The 22,072-nt window shown below is 39.3% G+C and overlaps 1 protein-coding gene across 2 annotated transcripts in view; it reads right to left on the bottom strand.

Annotated features, from left to right (window-relative positions):
* Positions 1–22,072, bottom strand: part of GUCY1A1 (guanylate cyclase 1 soluble subunit alpha 1) — a 1,258,709-nt gene that overhangs the window by 1,147,611 nt on the left and 89,026 nt on the right. The gene's annotated exons all lie outside the window — the stretch shown is intronic.

Genomic DNA, 22,072 nt, shown 5'->3' with positions numbered 1-22,072 from the left:
ACACACACACACACACACACACACACACACACACACACACACCTGGGAAAGGCTGGCACAGGTTTACTAGCTATGCCCCCCTTTCCCTGGAGAATCAGGTGTCTCTAGCTACCTCCCTCAGGCTTTGTAATGTAGGGTCTGAGAGCTGAGTCTGTCTCAACTCTCTCTTTGTAACCCTTCCCACCTCCCTGGTATTCTCTGAGAGCGGTGCCTCACTGTTAGCCTGGGTATTACTACTCACCTCTGCCCTTGGGCAAGGAAACATCAATACCTACAAGCAGCTGTGGCTCACCTTCAGTCTCATGGCTACTGGGTATCTCCCTCCCTGAAGTAATCACTGCATCAGTCCTGGCTTCAAGTCTGCAGTCTGTCTGGGTCCCCCCAGTCTACCAGATCCACAGGCTTGTCTCCAAGCCTGACTGTGTGTAACTGCATGCACACAAGGTGCAGATTTATCAAAATGATTCACTATCAGGACATCTGCAGGGGATATCTTCAAACACACCTACTTGCTTGCTTCCTTTTCTACCCTCCAAGTCAAGGTGAACCCTAGCCAAAGGTATTTGGAATGGGGTCTCTCCAAAAGCTCTGACTGGAGTAAATTGCCCAAGCAAGTAATGCTCCTCTTTAGCCATTGCAGGCTTCACAATGGTTAGGTCAGAGGCTGTGTCTCTCTTTGCAGTGGCCTCTTTTCCATCTACTAAGATAGGCTATAACCTTGTGTGGTAGTTTGGTACCCTTGTTGTCTCCAGACAACTTACTGCTGGCATTCTGTCATTCCCACTTAATTGCTCTCCACCCTTTTGTTCCCCACCTTGCCTCCATGGACATCTATATGGTTCATGGCCCCACTCGTTGCATTTAAAATATTTAACCCTTGGTCCTGAACATGTACCCAGACTAGTGGCTTTCCCTGTTACTGGTGGACTATGTTGGGGTGGTTCAGGCTGCCCACCATGGGTTCCCTTAGACCCATAAGTAGCACAGGGTATCCCTTTCCAGTGCAGTCATGTCCTCCTTGCTAGGTATAGGTCTACCTTTTTCTCCAACTCATCTGCTGTATTGCATTGCCTATCAGCTAACCAGATTTTCATGCCCTCAGGCAAAGTGCTAAGGGCTTGTTCCCTCACCAAAAGGTCTGCCATCCTGACACCCACTCACCTAATTATAAAAATAAGTGCTTAACTCAGCAATACAGTCACACACACTTTTATCTGCCTTGCATCTATGCTCATGAAACTTTTTCCTGTAAGCTTCAGGTGTTAGCTTAAAACACTCTAGCAGCCAATTTTTAACAGTATTATAATTTAAGCAATCAGTATCAGACAATTTAGAAATAGCAGTTACAGTTTTACAATGGCATAAGAGGGTCAGGAACTGTACCCAAAGCCCTTGGTCAATATTATACTGTTTACATACCCTTTCAAACATATTAAAGAAATTGTTAAAATTATCCTCCTCTGTAAATTGTGGAAGACATTTACTGACCTTTCTTGCTTCTGGGATTCGGTTAGTCCCTTCCCCATTACCTCCATGACCCTGGCGAAGAGTCAGCATTTCTTTTTCATGTTGCCTCTGACGCTCATTCTCCTCATCTTCCAGACATCTCAGTTTCTCATTCTCATCAGCCTCCAGGCATCTCAGTCTCTTTGCTGATTCTATTTCCAGATGTTTGGCCTTCAGTTCAAGTCTCTTTAACTCCAGAGGGATTTTTAATTCCTCTGTGGAAAGGTTGAACTATCCATTTTCTAACAGTTGTACATCCCCAAAGCCAGTCTGATTGTCCTCCTGGTTGCTGGTCTGTGATGCAGCTTTCACTAAGGCTGCAATCATCTCTTGTTTAGTCAAGTTGGTATGCATGCCTCCTTTGTCTTGGCACATCAGAGCCTACTGGCTCCTTGTCAGATTGCCATACTCCTCTGCAGACATCCTTGCCTGTTCTCCCTGACTAACTAAGCTAACAAAAAAATAATAAAAGTACTGTGATATGAAACTCTGAATGTTCACTGTGTGGCTGATTGAGAGTACAAACACCTTCTTTAGTGACCACTGTTTATAGGCTACAAGAATTCAACACCCACACCACTGAATGCCAATATATGGATATTCCACCACTGACAACCAATATAATGTGACACCCCAACACTGGCCCTCTAATCAAGGAGCCTCAATCCTCACTTCTGACACCTGTGGGGGACATACATTGGGGGGATGACAAGTACACACACAGTAAAGTGCAATTTCCCTTAAGAGCACACAGAGACCACAGTCAGTCTGAGGCTGGTTTGTCCCTCTTTCTCTAGATCCCCAGTAAGACTCCCCACTGACACTGACACAGCTATAGAGTTGAGATCTTAGCTGAGTGGCCAAGCCAAGACCTCCAGCACCCTGTCTGTCCAACCAGTGCCTCGTGTCCCTACCCAAGTAGCTGACACATACACTCTTTGAGATTTGATTTATATACAAACACACACACACCTGGGAAAGGCTGGCAAAGGTTTGCTAGCTATGCCCCCTTTTTCCCAGACTATAAGGTAGTTATTACTGCCACCAGCCACCTCCTTATCAGCTAGTTTAAGGCCCTTAACAAAGGGTGTCTAATCTCACAGTGGACTGTTACTATTAATCCAAATGCTAGTTTGATCAAAGCAAGGCTATTAGGAGTGGTCCACAGTGTCACCAATAAGAGTGCAAGTACTCTCAGAACTTAAATATGTCTCACAAATATCAGCCACAATGAAAAGTTTAAATATATTTAATAATAAATAATAAAATACAAGAAAATACTCAGTACATAATCACAGTTACATCAGAGTTCAAAATCACAGGAAATATTTAAAATAACATTGCAGGACAGTCTCAAATAAAGAAAACATCTAAGCTCTACTTCACTATATTTCTGACTGTATCTAAGTTACTGTACCGTAGTTAACTTACATACAGACCAAGGCAAGACAGATGTGGTGAGTGGGTTTTCCAGCTGATGCTATCACATCAAAGACAAGATACAAAATGCCCAATCTATCTCTCAGAGAGTTGCTAAATTAATATTTCAAATATTACTGCTGGGGTACCTTGCAACATGACATCACTTCTTATCATCTAACTATCCCGGATGAAAACCCCCACTGCAGCTGGTAGCATTTAGCATCTACCTGTGATAACACATAGACCTCAAATCTTTTGGCAAATGGTGGAAGTCATAAAATAATGTACATTCCTCCACATTTAAAGACAATGCAAAAACATTCTAGTTCTAGACATTATGTCTCCTGTTGCACTGAAACTGAAAGATAACATCTCATTTGTTCATTTCCCAGCCATAAAGTAACTTAATTTCAACGATTCTTCTGAAGTTTTGCAAGTTAATCTCCTGAGTTTCATTTTCCATTGTTGTTAAAATATACACATCTACACAGTTACAATAGTATACATACATTTCTGCTCAGTACTTTATGAAATATCTCTTCAGCACACGTCTGTACAATATGACATACAGCTCTAATACATATGTAACACAAGCATATGAATCATGTTGATATTCACAAATGACGCATAACTATTTACAAAATTCCTGACAGCTGTGCTGGCAGTATCTCCCTTTTGTTACACTTCTATATAAATCATATTAATATTCACAAATGATATATAATTATTTACAAAATTTCAGCTAGCTGGGCTGGTACTATTTCCCTTTGTCACAACAATCATTAATTAAATAAGAAAAATCCCCACAAAAAGACATAATTTAAGCTGATGAGCAAATCTTAATGTCTCTCTACGATCAGTCACAAGATAACACTTAGGAAGTATTTCACCATGTTGTTTTCACATTTCAAAACAATTCCAACCTCCACTCTCCATTCTATAGGTTTCTCTCATCTCTAATTTCACTATATTATCAACAGCTTCAGACTGAACCTGCATGCATTTTTAACATTGTCTTCTTCCAGTTCATCAACTCTAAACTACAAAGTAACATTTTTAACATTTAAGTCACTACCAGAAAACAAATAACTGTTCTGTGGATAAACATTCTTGTTGTTTTTGTTTGTTTGTTTGTGTTTTACACAGCTCCAGAAATGTTATCATCAGTCCATCAGTTTCAAATGCTAAGTCTAAAAACATTACCTCTAGATAACGCAGTTGCCCACTTCAACTCAACATTCTTAAAAATGCTAGACCTCCATGCTCCCTTAAGGACAAAGAGAATAAAAAATCAATACTGCCCCTTGGCTTACCAAACACACACTAGCAACCATGTGTCACAGAGATAAAGTCTGGGCACACTACCTGAAAAATAAGACCCCCCTCCTACATAATGAATACAAAACACTTAGAAATAAGGTAAAAAAGCTCATCATCTCTGATCGACAAAACTACTTCTCCATCCTCCAAAACAGTAACAAAACAAATCCTCAAAAATTCTGGAAAGGTATCTCTACTCTACTTAACCCCAGCAAACCAGGCACCCCCACCCCGGACCCTAACGCCCCTGATATTGACTTAGCTACCCAATTTAACTCATTATTTATTGAATCTATTTCCAAATTAACCTCTTCATTCTCTAACGACACCACATTCTCCAATCTACCCCCATCCTCCCATACCAACACTTCACCCTGCGCTGCTACCATTCCCTCACTCTCATCCACTAACTTTCCACCCACCACCTCCCATACCAACACTCCACCCTGTGCTGCTACCACTCCCTCACTCTCATCCACTAACTTTCCACCCTCCATCTCTCCTCCTACTCTCACTTCCTCCCCATCTTCTCCCCCCCCACACCCCCTCTCCTCACTCCCCACTATTCTCATTAAAACCCATACCCACTTCTACTATAAAAAAACTCCTACAGAAACTAAAGCCATGCACTAATGCTCCTGATAACATCCCTTCTTACTTTCTTAGCATAGCTACTGATGCAACTGCTTACCCCATTAGCATTCTAATCAACCGCTCTATCCAGGAAAGTACAGTTCCCCAAATCTGGAAAAAGGCCTTTATCATACCTTTACATAAAGGTGGCAACAATAATAGTGTGACTAATTTCCGCCCCATCGCTATCCTGTCTCCAATCTCTAAACTCCTAGAAAAGTGTATCCAAATTCAACTCCTACCACATCTCTTATATAATCACCTACTAACCCCTACACAACATGGTTTCAGACCTGGTCACAGCACTATGACAGCCCTCCTCTCCTTCCTTGAAACTGCAAACAAAGCCCAGGACTCTGGACTTATTGTCTCTACCCTACTACTTGACCTCTCTAAGGCCTTTGACACTATATCACACAGCCTGCTTTTAACAAAACTCTCAAAACTTAACCTATCTCCTTCATCCTTGAACTGGTTCTCCAGCTACCTATCAAATTGATATCAAGCAGTAAAATGGAAAAAGGCAACCTCCTCATTTCTAAATTCCCCAACCGGAGTTCCCCAAGGCTCCATATTAGGTCCCCTCCTCTTTAACATATTCATAAATAATTTCCGTAACTCTATCCCATTCTCAAACATTATCCAATATGCAGATGACTCAACTATTATCTGCTCGGCCTCATCTATCCCTACACTCCTCAAGCTTACTCAAGATGCTTTTTTAACCACAGAGCAGTGGATGAAAATAAACCACCTAGCACTAAATGCCTCTAAAACCAAATTAATGGTGTTCACCCCCTCTAAAGTCACCTATTTCGATAGTAACACATTCTCTATTACTAGTCAAAACAACACACCTCTGGAACTGGTCTCAGAGACCAAATTGCTTGTTGTCCAAATTGATAACCAGCTCAAATTCAACTCCCATATACAACTAAATATCAAAAAAAACCATCAAAAACTTGGTATGCTCTATCGGCAAAAGTACTACCTTACACCTGCTACTAAAATCACACTTTCTACTTCGTTTCTTATTCCCTCACTTCTCTATGGAGCACCACTTCTAACTAACATACAGTCCTCTCTGAAAACACAACTCTCCTCCTGCTACAACAAAATCACCAAGTTCGCTACCAGCCACAAGTCCTCCACCCACCACTGTTCCTCCCTCCAACAACTACATTGGCTAGAACTACCCAAGCATCTCACCTATACTCAACTAACTCTTGCACACAAGCTAATTTTCAACCCCTCCCTCTGTCCCTCCCTGTCTTCTACCTTTAAAATGCATCTACCCAATAGAGTTTTAAGGTCTAACAACCAAAATCTATTAGAAGTCTACAAACCAACTCGTCCCCCAGGCAAAAATCTTCTATCACATGGTTTAGCACGCCTCTGGAACTCCCTACCTCCATCAATTCGTATCACCTCCAACCATTTTACTTTCAAAAAATCTCTTCATTCATATCTAGTATCCCAGTGGGAATGCTCTTGCTTTCACCCCACATAACTAACACTGGTAATTTCCATCTTCCTTTCCTTTCCCTATTTACACCTGCAATATTCCCTTAGAATTCCTCCTATCTCATACACTCTTAATGTTATTGTATCCACGCTGTACCCCTTACGTGTAGGATTCCTGATATGTAACTGTACTTCTCATTAATTACTTTGCAACATTCCTTCTTTGTTTGTACCACCTGTAAGCTACATCACTAGTTTGTATTATTTGTAAAAGTTTTATCTCTAGTTTGTATTAGCTGTAATGTTTCCTCTACTACTTTGTAATTGTTTGTTTGAATCTTTTACTCTTGTATAATTATCATGTTTAACCTATTGTAACTTTGATTGTTTGGAGCTTTTCTCCCCAGGACTCCATTGAAAACGGGCTCTTCTTGGCCCAGTGGACTATCCTGGTAAACCAACTGCAAATAAATAAATAAAATAAATAAAAGTCACAAAACCTCTCTGTCCCAATATGTATAAAAGACCAAATTTCTTGAGCTTTAAAACATTCAACAGTTATCAAATTGCCCCATACATAATATCCGTCCATTGCAGTGTCATTTTTGTTCTCATTCTCACATCTGGTCCTCTCTTCTTTAGTTTTCCTTAAAGTTTTACTTACAGTTTGTTGCTGCTCTCCTTTCTTGCCTACTGTCACTGTTGCATGTGTTTTAGTTACTCCATTATCAGTTGCCACAAAACCAAACCATTTCTCAGTATGTTGCTGTTTTCTGCTTTTACTTGTCACTGCTGTATACGTTTTTACTGCTGCATTTTCTGCTGGCATTCCACCTGGTTCCTTTTCCACATCCTCCACACTTCTGAAAATGTTATCAGTCATTCCACCCTATGAACTGTTAGAACTGTCACCTATATCATCCTGTTTGAGTATTTTTAACAGAAAATCATCTTCAAACCCTCCTCACACCAGTTCTGTTATCTGTACCACTTCCACAAACTCACTTATTTCTTTCTCCAGGAAGACAACTAAACAGTGCTCATTTGTAATATCCACCAAACAGGAAACTTTGCATTCTGAAGCTCCATATCAGACATTTCTTTCTCCAAATGCTCATATTACATCTCCAAACTCTCCATAGTCCCTTAGGCCTCCTCCTTGCTGATGCTGGGGCCCTCTGGCACCATCTATCAGCTTCAAAGAGTAGGGTAATTTCCCTGAACTCCTGGCCAAATTTCCCCTAGTAGCATACATAACAGCTCACAAGTCTCCTGAAATGAAGCCACTAGTCCAGTGGGAATAATCTGGCCAACAAACAAGTAAATGAAATAGATTTAGCTATTAGTTATTTAATTAAAGTATTAGAAAATAAATATAGTATTTTACCTTCAGACACAGAAAGGAGAGTCTGGTAATGAGCAAGAAGATGAAGAGGAAGAGGAGGGAAGTATAGCAGAGCATGTGGTTAAGAAAATGAAAAACAAATTAAAGTATAAAAATTGCATTGTAAAGGAAAATGGATCTATGTCATAAAGTCAACTGCACAAATAGCTGACAACCAAAATATTGAACTGAAAAATTGAAGCTGCGGAACACTGACTGCAAAAACAGAACCAGAAAACATATTTTTCTAGGTGGGCAAGCTCCCCTGTGCTCCCACACCCTCTGCCAATCATATACCTGAACCCAGAGACCGCACTACAGTGGGGAAAGGAAATAAACCTTCTCCTCGCTACACCTTAGTCCTCGACAAACATCAACATCCACAGTTCGATGTTCCATAGCTTTGATATTTTCAGTTTGATATTTTGGTTGACTATTTGTGCTGTCAACAATATCACACAGATCCCAAGGGAATAGATAATGTTGTTGCCCCAAACATGAACAGTACGAAATATGATGTTAGATATCCAGTTATCCTGAAAGATGTGAACAAATAGTGGGATATATAATGTGCTTATTGGAAATAAGATCTAATTTACAGAAAAAGATATAATTATTTAAATAAGTGTGAGAAACAGAGAGTGTCATAATAGCAAATAGTATAATGAGGATTAATCCTATGAGAGATATGTGTTTATGCATCTACTAATTTAAAATAGCAGAACTGCTTTAAAGCACAAAATGATTTATGTGCATGAATATAGATATGATAATGAAAAAAATAATTCTAATGTGGATAATATATCAGGAAAGCACAGAAAATATTTAAAATGGTGAAATGACATAGAATAACTTGAGAAACTTAAGACGAAGTTGAAAGTGCTAAACTTGTAGTGGTATTTTCAGATAATTTTGTGATATGTACTATAATAAGCAATTAAGGTAAAATCAAAATTCGGAAGGCATGAAAGAGTTAACAGGAGATCAGTCATTCAAAAGAAATAAAAAGATATATATGCTTTGGAAAAAAATCATATTTTAATGAAAAAATGAAGACTGTTGGAGTCAATGATGGACTTTTTTTTTAAGATAAATTAGAAAAAAGGATTATTTACATAAAAAAGAGCTAAGGAATAAGGGAAAATGAGATACATGGAAATTAGAGCTATTGTGAAGAAGTCTTGGCATGAAATGAAAGGAAACATAAGAGATATGTGACTGAAATGTGGATAGAATAACATATATTGTAAAAACATGAAGTATAAAACAAGTAAAGTCCCTGGAGTAGGGTGCTAATGGCATTCAAAGTGCAGCTAGTACATTATCTGTAACAAAGTCTTAGTATATTTACAATAAGTGTTGCTGTTCTGCCAAATAATCATTTTCTTTTTTCATTATATGCAAATGTATCTGCCTCTGCAATTGCTTCTAAATACTTCCCACTGGGCTAATCAAAACACTATGACACTTTGCTTGTCCCAAGACAGAACTATTCTAAAATTCTAATACCTGCGGATTAAAACCTTTATTTTATCTTACACTGCTAATGAGAATGCTAAACATCCACCCACAACATATTTCTGAAGACAAGACTGTATTTAAAGTATCATAGACAAATACCATATTAAAATATAAAGTTTCTGTAGTAATTGTATGTCATATTTTCATAATTACCACTATAATGTCAAGTAATCAAACATCTTTAGTACAAGCTAAATTACCTGCCTCAGTAGCTATTCTGCTTTAAATTTCTACTGTAATAGTGCTTAATCCAAAGAAGAATGGTTTTGAATTTTAATGCCTACTAACTGCAATTTATGTTCTAAATTATGTTGTTACTAAAATAACACAGCTAGCATTAGCTTGATTTCAAAACGGAGCTCAAAAAGTTTAATTTATTTATTTGCCTCTGTTTCTTCAGTTATAGTATTCATACATTCAAATATCCATTAATTCCTTCATTTTTTAACTGGTCCAGTTTACAAGCAGGAAAGATTACAATAAAGTGCAGAAGTATTTGTCTGATGTTAGTAAATGTCGGCGTATGTAATTATCAAGTGTTAACCAAATTTACCCTTGTCAGTATGAACGTCACCCAGGTCTCCCCTGAAAAGAGGCTGCTGACCTAGTGGGATAAACCCAGGCAACAAAGTATAAATAAAAAAACAAACAAATGAATAAATAAATAGTAAATTGCATGGTTTAGTTACAAGACTGTTAATACAGCTTGTATAACTATGCGTTAATGGAGTTGGGATCTTAGCACTTCACTGAAGACATGATTATCAAGCGAATTACGCAAACGCTACCTCAAAACAAAACACGCACACATAGCCCACAAAGTCAATGTGCCAAGCAGCCACAGCCCTTAAGGCTGAATAACACACCTGATACTCTTGTAATAGGTGACTCTATTGTCGGACACATTGACATCCCGCTCACCACGCTGAATAAAGAGAAGGTCACGGTGAGCTGCCTGTCAGGTGCTAGGATCCGCCACATAACGCAAGCACTCAGGTCACTCCAAAGCAAATACAAATATGACTCAGTCATTGTACATGCTGGTGTGAATGACCTGAGACGTACCTCCCTGGAGTACATGAAAAGAGACATAGAGGAGCTCTCTGATCATGTAGCCCAGGCTGGTATGACCCTGACCTTGAGCAGCATCTTACCCTCACCTATAATGATGCCACACTATAAAGACAAAATGATCGATTTTAAAAATTGGCTAAAATTTTGGTGTCATTCAAAGGGGATCCAGTGTCTGTCAGCCTGGGATGACATGCTCGACAAGCCACGTTGCTTCGCTAGGGACGGCTTGCACCTGTCACCACTGGGCTTTCGGATATTGGCAAAGGCTCTTGCCACCCCCATAGTGCCTTTTTTAGGCAAGGCTCAAAAGTCAAACCCACCCCCATAGATAGCACAAGGAACAAGAAACTAAGGGTAATGCTGCTTAACGCCAGAATTCTTAACCTCAAGATGCACGCACTCGAAGCTCTCCTCAGTATGGAGAGCATCGATATCTGTGCAGTGACAGAAACCTGGTTCAAGGCTCCAGAGAGCACCCCAGCACTACCAGGCTATACCTCATATCATGCTTTTCAGCCCCAAAACCCGGACCGAACCACAAAAGGAGGGGGAGTTTCCATATTTATCAAGGATATCCACACCTCCAGGTTAGTGGCATTGCACGAAGCATCGGAGACCATCCATGTGCAACTAACAGTGGGCAAGACTGCTTTTCAGTTTAAAGCATCCTACAGACCACCCTCTCAAAGTCAGGAATCCCACTCGGCTTTCCTGAAAACATTGGAGAACATGAAGATCTCTCTGAACACCATTATATTGGGCGACTTCAACTACCCAAACATTGACTGGGAGCACTACTCAAGCCCCAGCACCTTAGCCCAAAGGTTCCTAAAAATTATAAACTCAAATGCTATGGAACAACTAGTCACCACTCCCACAAGAGGGGACAACATACTAGACCTGATCATTATCAACATGGGGACTCTATGCTCCACACCTGAAGTAAATCCCTCATTGGTAAGATCAGACCATAAATTAATTTCACTGGATGTCCACATCCCGACCCCAACCCCAGCCCAGAAAACCACAGTGAAAAACTTCTCAAAAGCGAACTTCTCACTTCTCAAAACCGAAGTGGAATCCTTCAAGGCCCAAGGGCCAGTGGAAACTATGGCCCAAACTGCAGAATCCTATATAAACGCATTCTACGGACATCTCCAGGAATGCATGGATCATGCTATCCCAAACAAAACCAAGACCCAATCATCCAAAGGCAGGCGTCCAGTCTGGTGGACCCCTGCCATAAATAAACTGTACAAAAGAAGGAGGAAGCTACTACATGATAGAGTAAAATCCCTAATAGGGAAGGCATCTCTGATCAGTACTAGCAAAAAATTATGATCCCTAATAAAATCCTCCAAGGCCAGCTTCGAGAGAAAAATTGCACAGGACACCAAAGACAATCATAAGGCTTTTTTCAGTTATGTTAGGAACCTGGTATGCAACTCCCAGACTTGTTCTGAGTTGATTCTAAATGACAAAAAATACACTGAACTCACAGACATCGCCAATATCCATATGCAAACTTCTCCACCCCCTCCCCCCCAAAAGAGCAAGTATCTATCCCAGCAGAGGGCTGCCTCCCAAACATCTCTGATGCTCAGGTGAAGGCTGTCCTCCCCAAAAGCAAAAAACACTGCTTTCATGGGACCAGATGGTGTCCCAGGTTGCATCCTACATGAACTCCAAGAGGAACTAATCCCTCAAATAAAACAGCTATACAATCTCAGCCTCACTACAGGATATGTGCCCACAGAATGGCGTACAGCAACGGTGGTCCCACTCCACAAAGGTGGAGCCTCTACGGACCCTGGAAACTATCGCCCCATAAGCCTGACTAGCTTAGTCTGCAAGGCTATGGAGAGGATCATCATGGAGCTCATAAACAAAGACATTGGGGACTTACAGACACTAGATCCTACCCAGTTCGGCTTTGTCAAGGGCAGATCCTGCCTTTTGAACCTGGTTGACTTCTTCAAAACAGTCACCAAAGCCATAGATGAAGGGAAGGTAGTCCACACAGCCTATCTGGACCTTGCAAAGGCATTTGACACAATACCCCACTCGGGCATCATAGATAAGCTATCCAGCTTAAATATAAATCCCTATGTCACAAGATGGGTCGCAAACTGGCTCAAAGACAGAACCCACAGAGTGAGAGTTGCTGGAGCCATGTCAGACTCGAAACCGGTCACAAGTGGCGTCCCACAGGGTTCTGTCCTGGGACCACTCTTGTTCGGTATATACTTTTCCGAGGTACAGGCAAACGTGGGAGGACTATGGCTCACCAAGTTTGCAGACGACTGCAAACTGGGCGCCATAATCGACTCTCCAGCTGACACAAACATCCTTCAAAAAGGTCTCACTGAGACAGATAACTGGTGCCAGCACCATGGTTTAAAGCTAAATGCCAAAAACTATATAGTCATACCCTTTGGCAAAAACAATGTGCCCACAAATTACCACATAGGCGGAAACCCATTAAGTACAGATAAAGTTATTAGGGTCCTGGGGACCCAAGGTGATAGCAATCTCTCCTTTGAAAACCACATTGCCAAAGTGGTTAGAAAGACCTTCTACATAGCCCACCTCATCACGAAGGGTTTCACATCTAGATCAAGAGAGGTAATCGTGCCCCTATATTCATCCCTCATCAAGCCCATCATAGAATACAATGCCCCTTTTGGGATATACCTTACCCGACACCTGCAGCAATTAGAAAGACCCCAAAAGTATCTCACCAAGAGGATCAAGGGTCTCAAACAGATGCCATATGCTGCTCTGTTAAAAAAACTCCAGCTCTACTCAGTTGCATACCACCTACTTCGAGGCGATCTATGCCTGACATACAAACCTATGTCAAATCCAGAATTAATGGACATGCTCCACCTCAGTAAATCTAAATCCCTTAGAGCCACACGCTCGAGGGACTTGAACCTCAGCACAGAAATAAATAGAACTTGCTGGAGGGACAGGTTCATAACCCAGGGGCTCCCTTCAAGGGGTGGCGTAAGCCATACAGAATCAGGCTAGGCTTATAATTGCCTCAGGGCAGATAGCCTAGTATGAACCTATGAACCTATAGAATTAAAGTGAATGCTAATTTAATCCCTGACAGTAAATATACTAAGTTGAGGCTACTCACTATTAGGATATAGATGAATCCCATTACCCACCTGAGATTAAACAATATCAGACAGTATGTTTATAGTCATGTGCATTTAAGGGGCACAGTGTTGATCTGTCCTTTACCAATAACAATTTATTAATGTTTTGAAGGATGTGTGTTGGCCATAACTTTCTTGTGATGTTTAATGTTCAATAACAGTGTTTCCAAGGCACTGCTATGTAGCCATTGTAGTTAGCCAACTGTCTAACTTATTTTATGCAAGTATGTCTGAAGCATGGATTTAAGTGACAGAAGATGATTAATTAAGCAATAACCAATGATGTGGTGTGGTATATTGAAGGTTTACCCACTGTTGGTGTGGTTTAATCATGAGGGCGAAGCCCGAGTGATTAAATGAAGCCAACTGTGGGTAGATTTCAATATACCACAACCACGGAGTCGGTTATTGCTATTATACAATGACATTATTTAAAAAAAAAAATACTTACTTTTCTTAAATAATGTCATTGTATAATGGCGCATTACTGTTCTTCTGCTGGTTGTGGTACACCCCTTCCTTGTTTTGATGTATTGAGCATGCGTATGGGACTTGTGTCCCACGCATACCCAGTACATCAATGCTTTGAAACGGAAGCAATGGCAAAAAGAAAGTCTCCATTGCTCTGTTTTTTCTTTTTTTCTTTTTTATTTGTTAAAAAAATGTTTTTAGCACTTTATACCAATGGAAAAAAAGTCCGGGCCACTGGACCTTTTTCTGTTGGTATATTGTGGGATTTACAACGGGCACGCTGGCCAATCAGCATGTACGTTTTGGAATATTAATTGGGGGGGGGGTCATTGTATAATTAAGCAATAACTGATGACGTGATGTGGTATATTGAAGATTTGCCCACAGTTGGTGTGGTTTAATCACGAGGACGAAGCCCAAGTGATTAAATAAAGCCAACCATGGGTAAATTTCAATATACTACAACCACGGAGTCAGTTATTGCTATTATACAATGACATTATTTAAGAAAAAAATACTTACTTTTCTTAAATAATGTCATTGTATAATGGTGCATTACTGTTCTTCTGCTGGTTGTGGTACACCGCTTCCTTGTTTTGATGTATTGAGCATGCTAAGGGACTTGTGTCCCACGCATACCCAGTACATCAATGCTTTGAAACGGAAGCAATGGCAAAAAGAAAGTCTCCATTGCTCTGTTTTTTCTTTTTTTCTTTTTTATTTGTTAACAAAATGTTTTTAGCACTTTATACCAACAGAAAAAAGTCCAGGCGACCGAACATTTTTCCGTTGGTATATTGTGGGATTTACAACCTGTACGTTGGCCAATCAGCTTACACATTTTGGAATATTAATTGGGGGTCATTGTATAATGTGTTTTACTCTATACTGAGCTCAGCAGAAGTGGGTCTGCTGAAAAGAAACCTCAGCGGTGAGTGAGTGCATGAGTGCTAGGATCCTAGTGAGTGCTGAGTAGTCTTATGTTTAAGAATGAAAACTAGGGTAAGTTATTAATCTTGATGGTATAGTTTAAATATTGTTAACCCATAAGACAAGACAGACTTTGTGAAGTAATACCTTATAATACATAGATTAGTTTGTGTCTTCTGACGGTTAGGCTATTCTTTTATTTGCTATAATTGCAAAGCTTCAGGTTAACCTGGTATAAAACTTGCATTCTTCATGACTAAACGTTCAAATATCTTCTTTCTGTCTTTTCATTAAACATCTAAATGTGGTCATGATAACCTTTGCCTTTAGGAGGAAAGTTTTTCAAGTGTGAATGTTCCATTAACATATTTTTATTTAAAATACTTTCTACAAGCCAGTATTAATGTTAGCATTATATTACAACATTAAGAAAAACTAAATTTACCAACCCCTAACCCTGATCTCGGCTTACCTACCACGGAGGTGCCGTAAATTGTCTATGATAAAATGGGTTTAGATGTATTATCTTCCATAACAGAGGCACTGAACATGATAGTAATGAATTCTGTAGCTTGGCAGTCATAGGAATTACAGAATACATGATTTCTCACATTTATTTTGCAAATGATCTAAATTCATGCTCACAGATAATTCAGTGCCTCTTATTTTCACATGCACACCAATGCACAGCAATGCAGCACTGCTTTATAAAGACAAATATTCCAGTTCAGCATTTTTAGACCTTTGCTTTTCCATTAAGCATCTAAACCCACAGGACAGTATTATTGCAAAAAGCTCTTTGTCTCCCTCAATAACATAGCCTTTCTCTGTACATTACAATATAGCCATAATGCTAAATAAAGGAATTGCAATACAGCTTTCATGCTGCATATGGGAATTACAATACAGGTGAGGTGTTGTATATGGGAAGAACAATACAACCTTCATGCTGTATGTGGGTGTTATTCAAATGGCATGTCAGTCAAATGGCAAGCAGAATCACCACTGAATGTCACAAACTAGGCCACAGCAAAACAAATTCAATCGTGCAGTGTGGCATGGCATGACACAGATGTTAAAGGAGGCAGACCTTATACATGAAGTTGAAAAATACCATACAGTAGTTAGATCAGAAGTCGATTAAAGCATGCATCATTAAATATGACCGTGGTGGGTTGTGACACCTTCAGGACTTGTCAATAAAAGGAGCTCTCAACAAACATAAATGCTACCTTATATATGTAATTAAAATTAGTTTGTAGCAATGTAAGTAGACTTACATACATATACTGTGAACATTTGGGTCAAGCATGGTTTTAAGCTGTCGACTAATCACTTGGATTACTCAACTGGGTAACAACTTTCCAGGCCTGAGAATTACAAGAGTATACTAAAGGTGCCTTGAGAATTCTTAACAGATGTCCCAATGTGGAATGGGTTGAACTCATCCATCCAATAAAGATCCTCCTTTATACTGGAGGAAGTTCTAGCAGATTGACAAAATTACAGAATTACTGCATGTATCCTACTGGACTGTGCCAGCAAAACTTATCTGAGTTACAGAATAATGTGTTTAGGTTCTTGGTCAGTCTATAACGTCATCCTTGCATATAGTCACTGGGATATGGACAATGACTTTGGATGAGACTGTGGATATAAGAGGTAAAAATATAGTTCCTTCACAGAACTGTTGAGCTAATTGTATAACATAAATAGGAGCTCAAGCTTGAGAGAATCTTGTACAGAGCTGCTCTGAATTAACAGGAGTGAGATGAGTGGTCTGGACATCTTACTGAAGGTATTGCCTGAGTACTTTCTAAGGGGGATGTAATAGACACAGTCCACTACGGGAAGACCTCAATTTGCCTAGGAATGTTTGGTGATTTGACTAAGGGACTGCTGTTTTAGATAAGGAAGTATGTTCTACACTTCTCAGTCTGCTGCCACTGCTACAACAAAATGTTTGGAAAATGGATGGATGAATGAGCTGCACACAAGACCCTGCCTGAGAAATCTAAATATTAATGTGGACATTGCCTTTTCTTGAAAAATCAAAATGATAATTTGGAGATGGCCTATGTCATCCTAAGAAAATCTGTATAGGCCCTAGTATGAGCTCATAAAACTGTAGTCATATTACTTACAAGGATAATACACTCAAAGAGAGCACAAAGACAAGTGTTTAAAAGACAACTCTACATATGAACTAGGGAAGAATGAACCTATAATAGCAATTTAATGTTTTCATTTAAAGGTGAGCAATTGATAAAGAATGGATTTTTAACATGATGCAGTTGTATAAATTCCTCAGTTTTATAGATAATCATATCCAGACTAAAGAATTAGTCTAACTTATCGATGAGAATGAAAGAACAAAACAGCCTCATCAGTCATGGTACACAACATTATTACACTGAGTCTGTCCAGTCTTCATGATGGGATGAAAGATTTAGCTCTAACAATTGAAGACATTTTGGTAGCATCATAGTCTCTTTGAGTATGATATCTGGGTACTGTCTAAGGGATGTGTACCAGTCACAGTCCACTGGGAGGTGGCCTCAGTTGCCCATGCTTATTTGAATGAGGAACTGTTGCTGGAAATAAGGTCCCTATTCCTCCCAGTCACATCTACAGCTACCCCTAAGGATCTCCACTCATGCTTCATCCCATCACACAATTTCAAGCACATTAAGTGATCTTACTCATTGTCTGTATCATGTTATATGTTATGGGTTAGTATCACTGCCTGTTATCACCACCTCATGCATTTTAGCTCCTTTGAATCTATTTTTCATCAGACGGTTTTAACAATTGCCCCTTTATCTATCTTCTCTATGAATACTTATTCAGCTGCAGAGAAATATGTCTGTTTGCAAATTCCCTATGGGCCAAGAGAAGCACATACTGCCATTCTCACAGCTTTAATAACCAAATTCATGGAGGCAGAAGAAGCAATGAGTGTTGTGCTCAGTACACAGTACATACTTATGCAACTACCACATGTAGAGGTGTGCTACAACATGGAGGAAATCCTGCAGGCTACTGTAGTCACATTTATGCTCCAGTATGCGTTTTAGGCAATGGTCCCTAGACACTGTGAAGGGGGTAATGTCCACACACACTGATTATAAAGGCACTACCCATTGTGCATTGCAATTGTACTGCCACTGTCATGCCCTCTATCCAGCCTGCTGCTGATGGCTGCTATATTACCTGCTGTCTCATGTTTCATTGGGGACTATGGACATTGTTTTCCCCCGGACATTGTTTTCCCCCTGTGCATTTGGTTATTGAACTTGTGGGCATGGCAACACATTCTTTTCTTTTCCCACAGGGAATGTGCAAACAGCCATATTTCTCTGCAGCTGACTGTCACTTCAGCCATGTGTCCCCAGTCAAATGTACCACAGGGAAATGTCTCGCTGCCTAGGTGCCTGAACTTATTTTTTTTTCATATCTTTACAATGTGGCACAATGGTCTTGATGAACCCTTTGTGATGTTAATAAAGTGTACAAAATTCCCTTTACTTTGGAATGCATGATATTAAAGCATTTTAATAAGCAGTAATAATTCAGAATACATTTATTTTCGGGCAGTATAAGTATTCCACTTTTATACAGCAGTAAAATAGTTTGTCTGACTTCAACTGGATACACACAAAAATCACTCTGCTAATAAGTTGTGGCACTAACATTTTTCTATAAACCACAGGTCTTATTTCTTGCCCATTCTCTAAATACTCTGACTAAAAAATAAAATACCTGCTGACAAAACATACTGTTACATATTTAAATGTGGAACCAAAACTGTTTTACAGGCTATTACAAGCTCCAACTGTTCCTTGCTAAGTAATATGTGAAGGACATAGTTACTGCCATCAATATATAATGTGAGAATTAACCAGCAATACAGAGTTTGAATCCCACCACTGATACCTGAGAGTATACAAAAGGAAACAAGCATTCAGGCTGCATGGCAAATATGAACTGCTACCTTGGGTCCACATCCCATGAACTCTACACTATACAGATATCCTTAAAACCACTGGCTACCGGGATTTTACTCTCATCTGACTGAGCCCAGTGTCTTCCAGTGCTGTCTTACAAACTAATTAAAACTCAACCAAAATTCATTTTCAAGTACTCTGTCACAATATGTTCTTGTTTACTGTACTCTGTCACTAGTTAGTCAAAGCTAACAAATGAAAAACACAACTTACTGTTTACCCTTAAAATAAACAAACCTTTTAAGTATTTATAGGGTAGAAATTAGCTCTGACTAGTAGGGCCGAGATCACACAGAGATGGGTACAAAAATGCTTACAATCTCTTAAGCAAAATCACACACAAGAATTCAGTGTTATATAACATCATACTCCCTGTCAATAAATAAATAAATAAATAAATAAATAACAAAATAACTTTACTTCAAATAAAGAAGATAAGCCGTTTACTTTTTCAGATAAATTTACAAACAATATAGAACCTCCACAAAGAACTAAAAATAACCACTTAGAAAATGTTTAGAAAAACTGTATCTAACATCTCCCCTAAACATTATCTGCTTCTGGATAAATATGTTATTTACTTTTATCTGAACATTTGGGCATATCTACAGCTGGCTGAAGTGAAATTCCTCAATTGCCCATTGCCCAAAGCATAAAATACCAAGGAATACAATAGTTGATGTTTTAGCTATTTGTATTAGTTATTATAGCAATAACCCACGCCTGGGTGTGGGTAATGCTGGATTTACCCACAGTTGGCGTGGTTTGGTCCCGAGGGCCGACCAAAAGACAACCGTGGGTAAATCCAGCATTACCCACACCCAGAAGTGGTTATTATTATACAATGACATTATTTAAGAAAAGAAATAATTACTTTTCTTAAATAATGGCATTGTATAATGCCTCTTTGCTGCCCTTCCACAGCTGTCTGGTATTCATGCAGTTCTGATGTACTGCGCGTACCTCGCAGTACATCAGAGCTGTGGGCAAAAGCAACGGAGAACGCAAGATCTCCGTTGCTTTTTACTGTTTCGCTATGTTAAATGGGTTTAACATAGCGAGACAGCTTTAAAATAATCAACGGAGATCTCCGTTACTTATTTTAAAGCTGTCTCGCTATGTTAAACCCATTTAATATAGCGAGACAGGTTTAAAAAAAAAAGCAACGGAGATCGCAAGATCTCCGTTGCTTTTTATACACTGTGTCGCTATGTTAAAGGAGTTTAACATAGCGAGACAGCTTTAATAAAAGCAACGGGGATCTGCGTTGCTTTTTTTAAACCTGTATCGCTATGTTAAACTATTTTAACATAGCGAGACAGTGTTTTATACTAACGGAAAAAGTCCGGGCAACCGGACCTTTTTCCGTTAGTATATTGAGGGATTTACAATGGGCATGCTGGTTGGGCTGGCCAATCAGCGTGCACGTTTTAGAGGAGGAATTGTATAATAGGTTATTTCACCTTTAATGGAACACATATTAATGTTTTTTTTTTATTATTGGACTAGAATTTGTTTTGACACTTCAGTTTCTTGGGCAGTTTAAAACTTGAATACATTAGTTATATAAACATTAAAATATATCCACAGATGTATACATTTGTATGGTTATATATGCTTATGTAAGTGTGCTTACAGATCTATACATTTCTGTGCAATATGTATGATTTATAAAAAAATATATATTTTTACAGTCAATTTTTATTATAATTCATGTTGGTTATTACCATTTTTAGTTCTGCATTGTCTGTCTATGGACCTGAATTCCCTGTTTATTAGTTTGTTAATTGATTGGTGGTAATAGATCATGAGATTAATTTTTTAAATTATATAAAGTTTTAGAGTTATTACGTTAATTATTGTTCTGAGGAAGTCCCTTTTACTCAAGGGAAGAAAGCATTTTTATCATCATTAAAGAGTGTGATTATACATGACGTGCATCAGGGACTCCTTTTGGTGGTTTTCAAGCATCAGTCCCTTTTGGGGTTCCTTGCTGTGGTTCAATAAGAAATCACTGCTGGTGTGTCAGGAGTGAGTCCATTGTTTTTGGAGACTGTCCCCTTTGTCAAGCTGGTGCAACCATGGGGTGTGATGGGCTTGCAACCTACATCAATATAGCAGGTAAGCACATTTGCTGTTTAATTATTTGCTCATTTAACTTTCTGGCATTGATTCTTAGTGTATTCATTCCTTGGTGTTCTGATGTTCAAGGTTCCATGGTATAACTGTACACACATTCTTCATCAAGTCATGATGCTGTATTTGCACCCTGCCCTGCAAGTGCTGTAGCTCCGTAGGTTATCCACATGTACAGCTTACAATGCCAGCGCTATAGACTTCCTGGTTAATCAGCTAGTATGACTCACTCATGAGTCATGTGTATTTCAATTGTAATATAGGGGCTTACTCAGTGCAAATATACTTCCTGATACACAGCACCTCTTATTCTATGCCTGCATCTGCACAACATGTATTCAAGGTATGCATTAATTGTGTCATATAGGTTCATAGGTGAATACTAGGCTAACTGCCCTTAAGGGCCATTTTAAGCCTAGCCAATAACTCAAGGTCAGAGTCAAAACCTGCACCTTGTGTCTATGAGGTGAAGACTTTAACCATTACACCAAACACACCCAAAAAGTACCACTTAGCTAGGTTCAAACCCTGCATTCCCTGGGCATTTAACCTAGAGTAATTGTATTTTATACATTGTATCACAGAGACATTTAGGTAAAACTTGCTTAAGGCTACCCAGTAGTCAAATAAGGGCTGAGGGAATCAAACCCTGCACCACAGGAACTACAGTTCACAACCTTAATCTATGTGTCAACTGCCAGTCATATGCATGCGTGCTTTTGTTTGTTTGTGTGTGTGTGTGGTGGGGGGGGGGTTACATATTGCAGTTCATGCTGGTTGCATGGCCTATGTAGTTTCTGTGTAGCTACACATGCATTCTTTACACACTAGTGCAGATTTTCAAAAATAGATGTTTATAAGAGCCATGTTACTGTTGCACTGGACAGCAATGGTGTAAGTGGAACTGTTGGTTACATTTAGGATGTCCAACATAACACACAATAGCTTTCTGTATGCAGTGTTACTTTATTTATTTTATTTATTTATTGGCATTTGATTACCGGGAAAGTCCACTGGGCCAGGCAAAGCCCATTTTT

Source organism: Protopterus annectens, chromosome 2.part1 (assembly GCF_019279795.1).
Source record: "Protopterus annectens isolate FY-2018-M chromosome 2.part1, PAN1.0, whole genome shotgun sequence".
NCBI classification, from domain to species: Eukaryota; Metazoa; Chordata; order Ceratodontiformes; family Protopteridae; genus Protopterus; species Protopterus annectens.
The sequence above is the reverse complement of the archived record's forward strand: the minus strand, read 5'-3'. Positions and strand labels throughout refer to the sequence as shown.